The 10,923-nt window shown below is 44.6% G+C and overlaps 1 pseudogene; it reads left to right on the forward strand.

The window, feature by feature from the left end:
• Positions 1-1,881: 1,881 nt before the first annotated feature.
• Positions 1,882-2,000, forward strand: LOC134949764 (5S ribosomal RNA; annotated as a pseudogene).
• Positions 2,001-10,923: the final 8,923 nt, after the last annotated feature.

Below are 10,923 nucleotides of genomic sequence, written 5' to 3' on the forward strand. Positions count from 1 at the left end.
GTAGTAGTAGCGTTGTTACGCGTAATGCCCCCCTGTAGTAGTAGCATCCTTATACGTAGTGCACACACAGTAGTAGTAACATCCTTATACGTAATTCCCCCCTAGTAGTAGTATCGTCCTTATAAATAATGGCCACCCCAGTAGTAGCGTAGTTTCACGTAATGCCCCCCTGTAGTAGTAGCGTCCTTATACTTAATGCCCCCCAGTAGTAGTAGCGTCCTTGCATGTAATGGCCACCCCCAGTAGTAGTGTCATTATACGTAATGCCCCCCCAGTACTAGCGTTTATAAAGTGCGCGTACGCAGACATACCTCACACACACAATTCACACATATATACACACACATACACACCCACCCACCATATGCGCACACACACACACACACACACACACACACACACACACACACACACACCACTTACCTAAGCCAGTCTCCCTCTGTACTGCAGCCTGGTCTGTGTAGCTCCGCCCCTTCTGTTCCGATTAGCCACGCCCCCTTTCGGCCGTTTAGCTCCGCCCCCTTCTGTCCCGTACGCTGTCACACGGGGAGGGGAGGCAGGAGGTTTTTGATTCTGCAGGCGCTGCTGCCAGTGACTGTCATACCGTGACAGTCACAGCAGCAGCAGCAGCAGGGGGAAACAGGACGGCGCAGCAGTGAAGGGATTCAGAGCAGGGGAAGCGCCTCTCTGTCCCAGCGCCTCCCTGCACTGCATCCCTTCGCTGAGCGGGTAGCGCCGGGCCTGGTTACCCTATTAACCCTTACATGCAACATTCATTCTGAGGTTTATCCACCTCGGGAATTGGCAGCCTCTCAACAAAAGGACCGGTGGTAAGTAAATCACATAGATGAGGACTCGTTGGAGGATGAGGACTCATTGCACTTTGGAGGAAGGTCTCAGCTCAGTGGACATACCTGAGCTAATTAGTGCTATGTAAGCCATTCTATCTTTAGAAGAGGTAGCAGAGCCTGTGTTAAAAATTAAGGCAACTGTGTTTAAACGTCCCAAAACAGCTGATGGAAATTATGCAAGAGGTTTGGGTTACGCCCAGTAAGAAGTTAGAATTCCAAGAAAATGGAATTCCAATTATCCTCGTCCAGCTGGGGACTGTTTAAAAAAGGGAGGTGGCTCCCAAAGTAGATTCGCATGTCATAGATTGGTGCGAAAATCTACATTACTTTTGTTTTCAACATAAATAAATAATGTTACGGATAGGAGAGTCGATGGTTTTCTAAAAAAAAATTTTTTCCTTGTCTTGGGCAATTATTAGACCAGCCATGGCTTCAGCCTGGATGGCATAAGCAGTGGCAGCCTGTGCTGATGCATTGAAGGAGGATCTTCCAATGGCATCCAGAGAGCACAAATCCCATATTGCATATATCAAACAGGCAGCAATAGCGGCCCTGGATATGGGTACAATTGCCTCTCAGGCATCAGCTTCAGTAGTAGCAATTCGCAGAGCGGGTTGGCTATGTATATGAGAGGCTCACTCAGAATCCAGGAAGGTTCTGGAGTCTTATCCTTGTTTACTGGAGATATTCTTTTTGGTAAAGAATTAAATAGTATTTTGGAGTCAGAAGCAGACTCCAGGAAAGTGAAGTTTCCTTTCACACATAAATTCAAGCCTAGTTTCCAGCTTTTCGGTTCTTTCGGAATCAAGGAAAAGCAAGAGGAAAGGGTAATGTCAAACAGTCCCAATCCAACTAGTCTGGTAAAACTAAAAGGTATTGGCCTACCAGAGGACCGGTTTTCAAATCCGAAGATAAGCCATCAGCCTGATGGTACAGGACAGGGTGGGAGGCTGACTTCTTCAGTTTGCACAGATCTGGCAGCAGTCTACTACAGATGCCTTGGTGTAACAAGCGGTATCTCACGGTTATGATCTACAGCCACACCACACTGGACATGCCCAATCTTCTCTGATCTTGGAAGCTAAGCAGTGTTGGTCCTGGTTAGTACTTGGATGGTAAACAACCTGGGAATACCAGATGCTGTAAGTGTTTTCAAGAAACACCCTCATTAAAAGTTTGTACCAGCCCGTCTTCAATGGAAACGAAGACCAGGGCTTTGCAAGAGGCAGTTCAGGAGTTGCTTCAGTCAGGAATGATAATTCCAGTTCCTGCTGCACAATGAGGGCAAGGTTTTTATTCCAACCTGTTTATAGTCCAGAAGCCAAATGGGTCTTTCCGGCCCATACTCAATCTCAAAGCGCTGAACAAGTACATTTGGTTGCCTCGGGTTTCATATGGAGACTTTACGTTCCATTATTGTGGCCATGGAGCAGGAGGATTTTATGATATCCCTGGATATCGAGGATGCATATATACAAATTCCTATAGCACTGTCCCATCAGCACTATGTCGGGTTTGCTATCCTCCAGCATAATTTTCAGTTCAGGCTCTATCATGTGGACTGACCACAGCTCCCAGAGTATTCACCAAAATTCTGGTGGTGATGGCATCTTATCTCCGTTCGCAGGGGATATGGATTTTAAAAAATCCATACCACGACGATTTATTAATCCTGGCACAGTCTCAGGAATTGTTCAGTGTCATCTGTAACAGACAACAGCTTGTTATAGAGATACGGTTGGCTCATAAAGTGGGCAAAGTCGTCTCTGGTTCCATCACAACGGATGACTCACTTAGGGGCTGTGTTGGAATTGGGTATTCAGAGAGTAATTTTACCTCTGAACAAAATATCCAAAATTCACTTAAGGATTGAGGAGTTGCTACACGGTCAAATGGTATTCATTCACGCGGTAATGCGTGTGATGGGTTTGATGGTGTACAAATTCGACATGATGGAGTATACTCAGTTCCACTCGATACATCTGCATCGTCTGATCCTTTCCAAGTGGAAAGGTTTTCATCAGACAATAAAAGCGCAGATTATGGTCTTCCTATGGAAGTTAGGAGGTCAATAGCTTGGTAGTTACAGACATCCTATCTGGACAAAGGGAGGCTCCTTTGGATATCAGATTGGGAAACTCTGACAATGGAGGCCAGCCTGCAAGGCTGGGGAGAAGTGTCAGGAAGGAGTTGTTTCCAGGGGCAGTGTACCAAGGAAGAAAGTTGCCTGCCAATAAATATATTGGAACTTAGGGCCATATATATATGGCATTTATTCAGGCAAAGAATATCCTTCTGATGAAACCAGTTTGAATCCGCTTGGACATTGCTATGGCAGTAGCGTACCTCAACCATCAGGGAGGAACGCACAGCCAAAACACAATGAAGAAGCCAAAACACAATGAACACGTTAAGGTGGGCAGAACTTCATTATCCAGCCTTGTCTGCAGTATTCATGATGGGAGTCCTAAACTGGGTAGCAGATTTTCTCAGTCAACACACCATTCATGCAAACAAATGGAAAAGAGCAATTCCAGACGCGCTGTCACAGCTGCCAGCAAGGGATTGTCAGTCCCAATAGAAATTTTTACAACGAAAAGCACTTAAGCCGGCGCTGGCTGTTTCTCCAATAGTAAATAATTAGAAAACTATGGATGATTGTAAAAGCACACTTAGATTTATTTACTAAACATCAATTAATAAAATAAAATAAATAATAAAATTCACATATACACATGAAGTTTAAGGGCATATATGGAGCTCTGAAGCATTTGAATGTGCTGCTAATAAGTAATAATCGGTGCTGTAATGTGATGCTCCACATCACAACGGATCCAGATATGGACTTCTAATAATCAGTTTTGGAACACCTGCTTTGGAATTTTTCTCTGTGGGACATTCACATTACAGCACCGACTGGAGAGACCCAGCTTGAATACAAGTGATACAGCTTGCTTGCTGTTTTCTAAAGCCTCTGGAAGCCTCCGGCCTCACGGGTAACACCAGCTGTATTTCATTTCTCTTCCCCAGGGAACTTTGTCCAGTGTTCTAGTCCGGGATCCATAGTGGACACTTATTAGCAGCACATTCAAATGCTTCACAGCTCCATATATGCCCTTAAACTTCATGTGTATATGTGAATTTTATTATTTATTTTATTTTATTAATTGATGTTTAGTAAATAAATCTAAGTGTGCTTTTACAATCATCCATAGTTTTCTAATTATTTACTATTGGAGAAACAGCCAGCGCCGGCTTAAGTGCTTTTCGATGCAAACAAATGGGCTTTACACCCCAAGGTCTTACAAACTCTGGTAGATAATGGTTACCAGAGATAGATCTCATCACACCTTTGTGGATGACTTGTCAACCTTCGTCTGGCTCATGTGTTTCCACCAATCGCCTTGTGATCCAGAGTGATGCCAAAGGTAAGACAAGGTAAAGGTGCTGTGATACTAATAGCTTCGGCTTGGTCCAGAAGACATTTGTACACAGATCTGCAGAGGATGTTGATGGATGCTCCATTCCTACTCCTTCAACGTCTAGATCTACTGTCTCAGGGTCTTGGTTATCACAAGCACCTGGATCAACTGTCTTTGACAGCGTGGCTTTTGAGACTTCCATCCTGAAGGCAAGAAGATTCTCACACAAGGTAATTCAAAAATTTTACCTTTTGGTTTCAGAGTTTCCAGAGTCTTAGCACTCCTTCAAGCAGGAATGCATAAAGGTTTATGGGTGGCTTCCTTGAGAGTACAAGTGTCAGCATTGACTGTATGGTTCCAAAAGAAAATTGCTAACCTGCAGGATGTGCAAACTTTTTTCCAGGGAATGTTGCACATTCAACCTCCTTTCTTCCTCCTACAGCACCTTGGAACTTAAGTTTAGTCCTAAAAGCCCTTCAAGTTGCCCCATTTGAACCACTAAAAAGAGTAAATCTTAAATGGTTGACAGCTAAAGTTCTCTTTGTACTGGCTATTGCTTCAGTTAGAAGAGTTTCAGATTTAGGGACATTGTTATGTCACCCTCCATTTCTCATTTTTTATCCAGATAGAGCGGTTCTTAGAACCAAATCTGGGTATCTTCCACTGGTGTGTCTAAATTCCACCTTAACGAGTAAATTGTAGTCTCGGTCTTCCAGGGGACGGACGTCGGGAGATGCATCGTTGGACATAGTCCGTGCCTTAAGGATCTACGTGGATCGTACCAGTGCCATCAGAAAGACAGACGCTCTCTTCGTTCTCTATGGATTTCACAAGAGAGGATGGCCTGCTGACAAGCAGACACTGGCGAAGTGGCTTCGGATAAAAATTTCAGAAGCATACTCTAAAGCTGATCTCCATATTCCGGCTAATGTCTCTGCTCATTCTACTCTTAAGGTAGGTCCATTATGGGCAGCACAACGTGGTGCTTCAGCAGAGAATAGATATGTTAGGTAGCCACATGGTCTCCATTAACACATTCATTAGACATTAGGCCTTTGATACCTTTGCCTCTCAGGACGCTGAAGTCGGGCGAACGGTTCTTCTGTCCAATCAGGAGCGTCCCCACCACTAAATTGCTTTGGGACATCCCAATGTTATCCTGTGGAAAACCTGTGGACCCTGCCGGAGAAATATTTTTATGGTAAGAACTTACCGTTGATAATAGTATTTCTTCTAAGTCCACAGGATCCATAGGGATCTCACCCTGACGCACCTGATTTGAGGATCCTTTCACTCACTAACCTCTTCCTTCTTGTATAGAAGGGTGTGTATGTGTGTTCTTCTCGCCTGATTAGGGCTGTCTGTGATGCTCCTGCCTTGAGCTTTGGAAAAACAACTGATTTGCCTGAGCCAGGTGGCGGGTATACTGTGTGAATTTCTAATTATTTTAAATAAACATTTCAACGCCAGCGTTAATATATACTGCAGACGCAAGGCGCATCTTATTACCATATACAATAAAAGTGCGCTGAACGTTGCAGCACTATATCCCTTAAGAGAAAGCAAGCAGTCGCGCACGTATGTTGAGGTCCAACGCCCAGCGATATATAGATTTGATATTAAAGGTTATGCATACAAAGTAACATATATACAGTATATCATTAAGTATAACATGTATAAATATGGTTACAGAGTTAGTTATAAAAGAAGCAATTGCAGTTACATAAGAATCAGTTACAGCCAATATACACTGCTCAAAAAAATAAAAGGAACACTAAAATAACACATCCTAGATCTGAATGAATGAAATTTTCTTATTAAATACTTTGTTCTTTACATAGTTGAATGTGCTGACAACAAAATCACACAAAAATTATCAATGGAAATCAAATTTATTAACCCATGGAGGTCTGGATTTGGAGTCACCCTCAAAATTAAAGTGAAAAAACACACTACAGGCTGATCCAACTTTGATGTAATGTCCTTAAAACAAGTCAAAATGAGTCTCAGTAGTGTGTGCGGCCTCCACGTGCCTGTATGACCTCCCGATAATGCCTGAGCATGCTCCTGATGAGGTGGCGGATGGTCTCCTGAGGGATCTCCTCCCAGACCTGGACTAAAGCATCCGCCAACTTCTGGACAGTCTGTGGTGCAACGTGGCGTTGGTGGATGGAGTGAGACATGATGTCCCAGATGTGCTCAATTGGATTCAGGTCTGGGGAACGGGCGGGCCAGTCCATAGCATCAATGCCTTCGTCTTGCAGGAACTGCTGACACACTCCAGCCACATGAGGTCTAGCATTGTCTTGCATTAGGAGGAACCCAGGGCCAACCGCACCAGCATATGGTCTCACAAGGAGTCTGAGGATCTCATCTCGGTACCTAATGGCAGTCAGGCTACCTCTGGCGAGCACATGGAGGGCTGTGCGGCCCCCCAAAGAAATGCCACCCCACACCATTACTGACCCACTGCCAAACCGGTCATGCTGGAGGATGTTGCAGGCAGCAGAACGTTCTCCTTGGCGTCTCCAGACTCTGTCACGTCTGTCACATGTGCTCAGTGAGAACCTGCTTTAATCTGTGAAGAGCACAGGGCGCCAGTGGCTAATTTGCCAATCTTGGTGTTCTCTGGCAAATGCCAAACGTCCTGCACGGTGTTGGGCTGTAAGCACAACCCCCACCTGTGGACGTCGGGCCCTCATACCACCCTCATGGAGTCTGTTCTGATCGTTTGAGTAGACACATGCACATTTGTGGCTTGCTGGAGGTCATTTTGCAGGGCTCTGGCAGTGCTCCTCCTGTTCCTCCTTGCACAAAGGCAGAGGTAGCGGTCCTGCTGCTGGGTTGTTGCCCTCCTACGGCCTCCTCCACGTCTCCTGATGTAATGGCCTGTCTCCTGGTAGCGCCTCCATGCTCTGGACACTACGCTGACAGACACAGCAAACCTTCTTGCCACAGCTCGCATTGATGTGCCATCCTGGATGAGCTGCACTACCTGAGCCACTTATGTGGGTTGTAGGGAGGTCATACAGGCACGTGGAGGCCACACACACTACTGAGCCTCATTTTTACTTGTTTTAAGGACATTACATCAAAGTTGGATCAGCCTGTAGTGTGTTTTTTCACTTTAATTTTGAGGGTGACTCCAAATCCAGACCTTCATGGGTTAATAAATTTGATTTCCATTGATAATTTTTGTGTGATTTTGTTGTCAGCACATTCAACTATGTAAAGAACAAAGTATTTAATAAGAAAATTTCATTCATTCAGATCTAGGATGTGTTATTTTAGTGTTCCTTTTATTTTTTTGAGCAGTGTATGAGAATGTGTGTGTGAGGGTGAATGAGAATGTATCAGAATGCTGCCTGCTTCTGGGTCCCTATTTTTATACAGTAAAATAATGGGTACATACAACAGTGGGTTTCATCTTCTTCCATTGGTCCAGAGGCCAGACCACTCAAGAACTCGACGGCTCATAGGCAGGGCCGGTGCAAGGATTCTCAGCACCCTAGGCAAATAGTCAGCGCCCCCCCCCCTCGGCAAAATACCGAGCCCTCAGTAAAATTTAGGGATAAGATATCAGTGTTGTTTTAGCAGTTTGGGTGAAGGTGTTCAGATTAGGGGTTATTATTAGGGAGAGGTGTTGTGTGTGTGAGTGTATATATATATATATATATATTTATTTATTTATTTTCACACACAGTGGGCGAAGTGGGAATTTTGAAGTAGGGGTATGGAAAAGTGAAGGTTGTAATTATGCGCGTGCCGCTCCGAAAAAGGGTGCGTGGCCACTTAAAAGGGGGCGTGCCCTTCAGTGTAGTTTACCACCCCTTATACACATTTTGCACCACAATACTAGGACCCCTTATACTTTCTAGTACTGGTGCCCTTTTCACATTATAGCACGCGGTATGAGCTGAAAATCACATTATAGTACACGGTATGAGCCGAAAATCACATTATAGCACACGGTATGAGCCGAAAATCACATTAGAGCACACGGTATGAGCCCGAAATTCACATTATAGCACACGGTATGAGCCGAAATTCACATTAGAGCACACGGTATGACCTGAAATTCACATTAGAGCACACGGTATAAGCCGAAATTCACATCATAGCACACGGTATGAGCCGAAATTCACATTATGCCACGTGGAATGAGCCGAAATTCACATTATGCCACACACATAGCCACATATCTACATACTCACAGCCACATACAGTATTCACACACACATACATATACACACACAGCCACACATATATATATATATATACACACACACACACACACACACACAGCCACATATATACACACACAACCACATTTGCACACACACAGTGTCCCCACCCTGACACTCTCCTCCATCAGTTCCCCTCTGCTCACCATTTGCCAGGTAGCCGGGGTATCCGCATACGGGAGCAGGAGCTGGGCAGCTATGCTGTGGAGTGGGAGCTGGCCACCCGAGTTATCAGGAGAAAGCCGGAGCTGGGCAGTCGAGCTGTCAGGAGGGCGGGAGCCGGAGCCTTGGCATAATCATGCCGCATGCAGGAGCTGAACCTTGCAGCCGCACTGTACTATTTCAAATCTGCTGTGGACCGGCAGCCAATCAGGAGCAGCCGGTCCGCAGCAGATTTGAAATAGTAGCGCTGCGGTCAGCTTGATGTGGTGGCGGACCGGTGGGGGACAGTACTCGAAGAAGTGCCGGTATACCAAACCATTGTACACAAGCCCACTTCAGGCACTATATATATATATCTATATATATATATCTATATATAAAATGAAGAATAAGGGCGGCACTCACGCAGGCTGGTGCAGGTGTAGAAAAGGTCAGTTTATTAATCCGACATGTTTCGGGAACTAGCCCCGTCCTCAGGGCCTTAACAACCCAAACTGAACATTAGACAAACATATATACCCAACCCAAAACTAACAATCATGATAAAATGCCACTCACCTGCTCCACGGCGCCATCCTGTTCATCCGGACGCCGTACAGCGCTGTCACGTCGCTCACCCCTGACGTCATCCAGCAGCGCCGCGTCACCATCACCTAGGTAACCTGCTGCTGCTCACGCTGGGCGCTAGGGGATACTCGGTAATCCCACGCTGACGGCCCGTGATGTCATCTGGCGGCGCTTTGCAGTGCGGTTGCCGTGGCAACTGCTTAAACTAAACAAAAAATAGAAACATACATACAATAAGTGTATATATAAAGAGCATTACGTCCCTACCAACTTGGTTAGCAATGCACAGTATATCTCAATTAAATACTAGAAACATATCAAGACATTATTAAAGCTACATATTAATGTCATATAGTGCAATTATACTGCACTGGCCTAGACATCCATCATTAATTCACAAAAGACTAGACCAATAATCAGGAAATTCCTAAATAATATATGGTCTATATCTATCCTTGATGTTCCTTACCAATAGAATAATGGAGATTTACAAAAAACTCTGAAGGCCAAGGTTTTCGTTCAGGCCTCGAGGAGATAAGGTCCCCAGTTTATAAATCCATCTGGACTCATGCTGTAATAACACTCGAGTGACACGTCCACAGTAACACAAGTAACACGTTTCTATCAATGTAAATGATATTTAACTGTAATCATTTACCGAGCACCACACAGATCTCCCTTGTATCTTAGGCAAAGCCGTGTGCGTGTTTTACAAATTACTCCCTTACGTATTAATTTTACTTTTAACTACCAATACCAACAAATCTTTCTCAGCACGTTATCAATGATAAATGGCAAACAGGAAAGTGAGATATGTGAACGTACACAAATGAAAATGCAGGTGTGTGCGTGTATTTCGTACGCAATGTGTATCAAACAGAAATAAACAATTTCAAAAGACAATAGCGTACTGTTCTTACCTTCCGGTTCCGGATTCCACCAGCACTCCTACAACTAAGCGAAGCAGACGCTTATCTGATCAGCACTACCGTATCCCCAACCACCAACACGGATACAAAGGGATACTACCTTCCCGCCCTTTGCTGACAGATAAAGTCTGCTTGTATTCGCTAGTGCGGATATGTGGAGGACGGACGAGCCCTCAATTGATAAAGCTAATTATTTATCTTATAACACAAGCTATTTCCTAATTAAAGACAACATACGCAATAGGCGCACGAGGTGCCGTAATGGTACGCACTTAGCGTAGCAGACGCTAGGCCGTGGTCGAGACGCACGAGCGGCACGTTCGCTCACGGCTTATGCTTGGTATCGAGCACGCTATAGGTGGCCGACTACCGTAATGCTACGCTACTAGCGTAGCGGACGCTGTGCCCACGAGAGGAACACAAGCGGCGCAGACGCTCACAGGATGACACACAGTAAACCTTGTATGCAACACACTGAAAGGCTAAGCTTATACTGTAAACCTTACTACTGAATTACTGTAATGATATAACGCTTCTTAACCTTGTTAATATAAAAGCTGCTTGAGCGACTGAGACGCTCAGTATACCCTTAGCAATGTAATGATAAACACACGATACCTTGTAAGGTTCCAAAACCTTTATCTAGATGATTTTAGTATGTGAAAAGGGGAAAAACAGTTACAGCTTATACACTACAAAACTAACATTAATACCTAAACAGAATAACTATACATAAATATACAATAGC

The sequence above is a fragment of the Pseudophryne corroboree genome, chromosome 1, assembly GCF_028390025.1.
Source record: "Pseudophryne corroboree isolate aPseCor3 chromosome 1, aPseCor3.hap2, whole genome shotgun sequence".
Taxonomy (NCBI): domain Eukaryota; kingdom Metazoa; phylum Chordata; class Amphibia; order Anura; family Myobatrachidae; genus Pseudophryne; species Pseudophryne corroboree.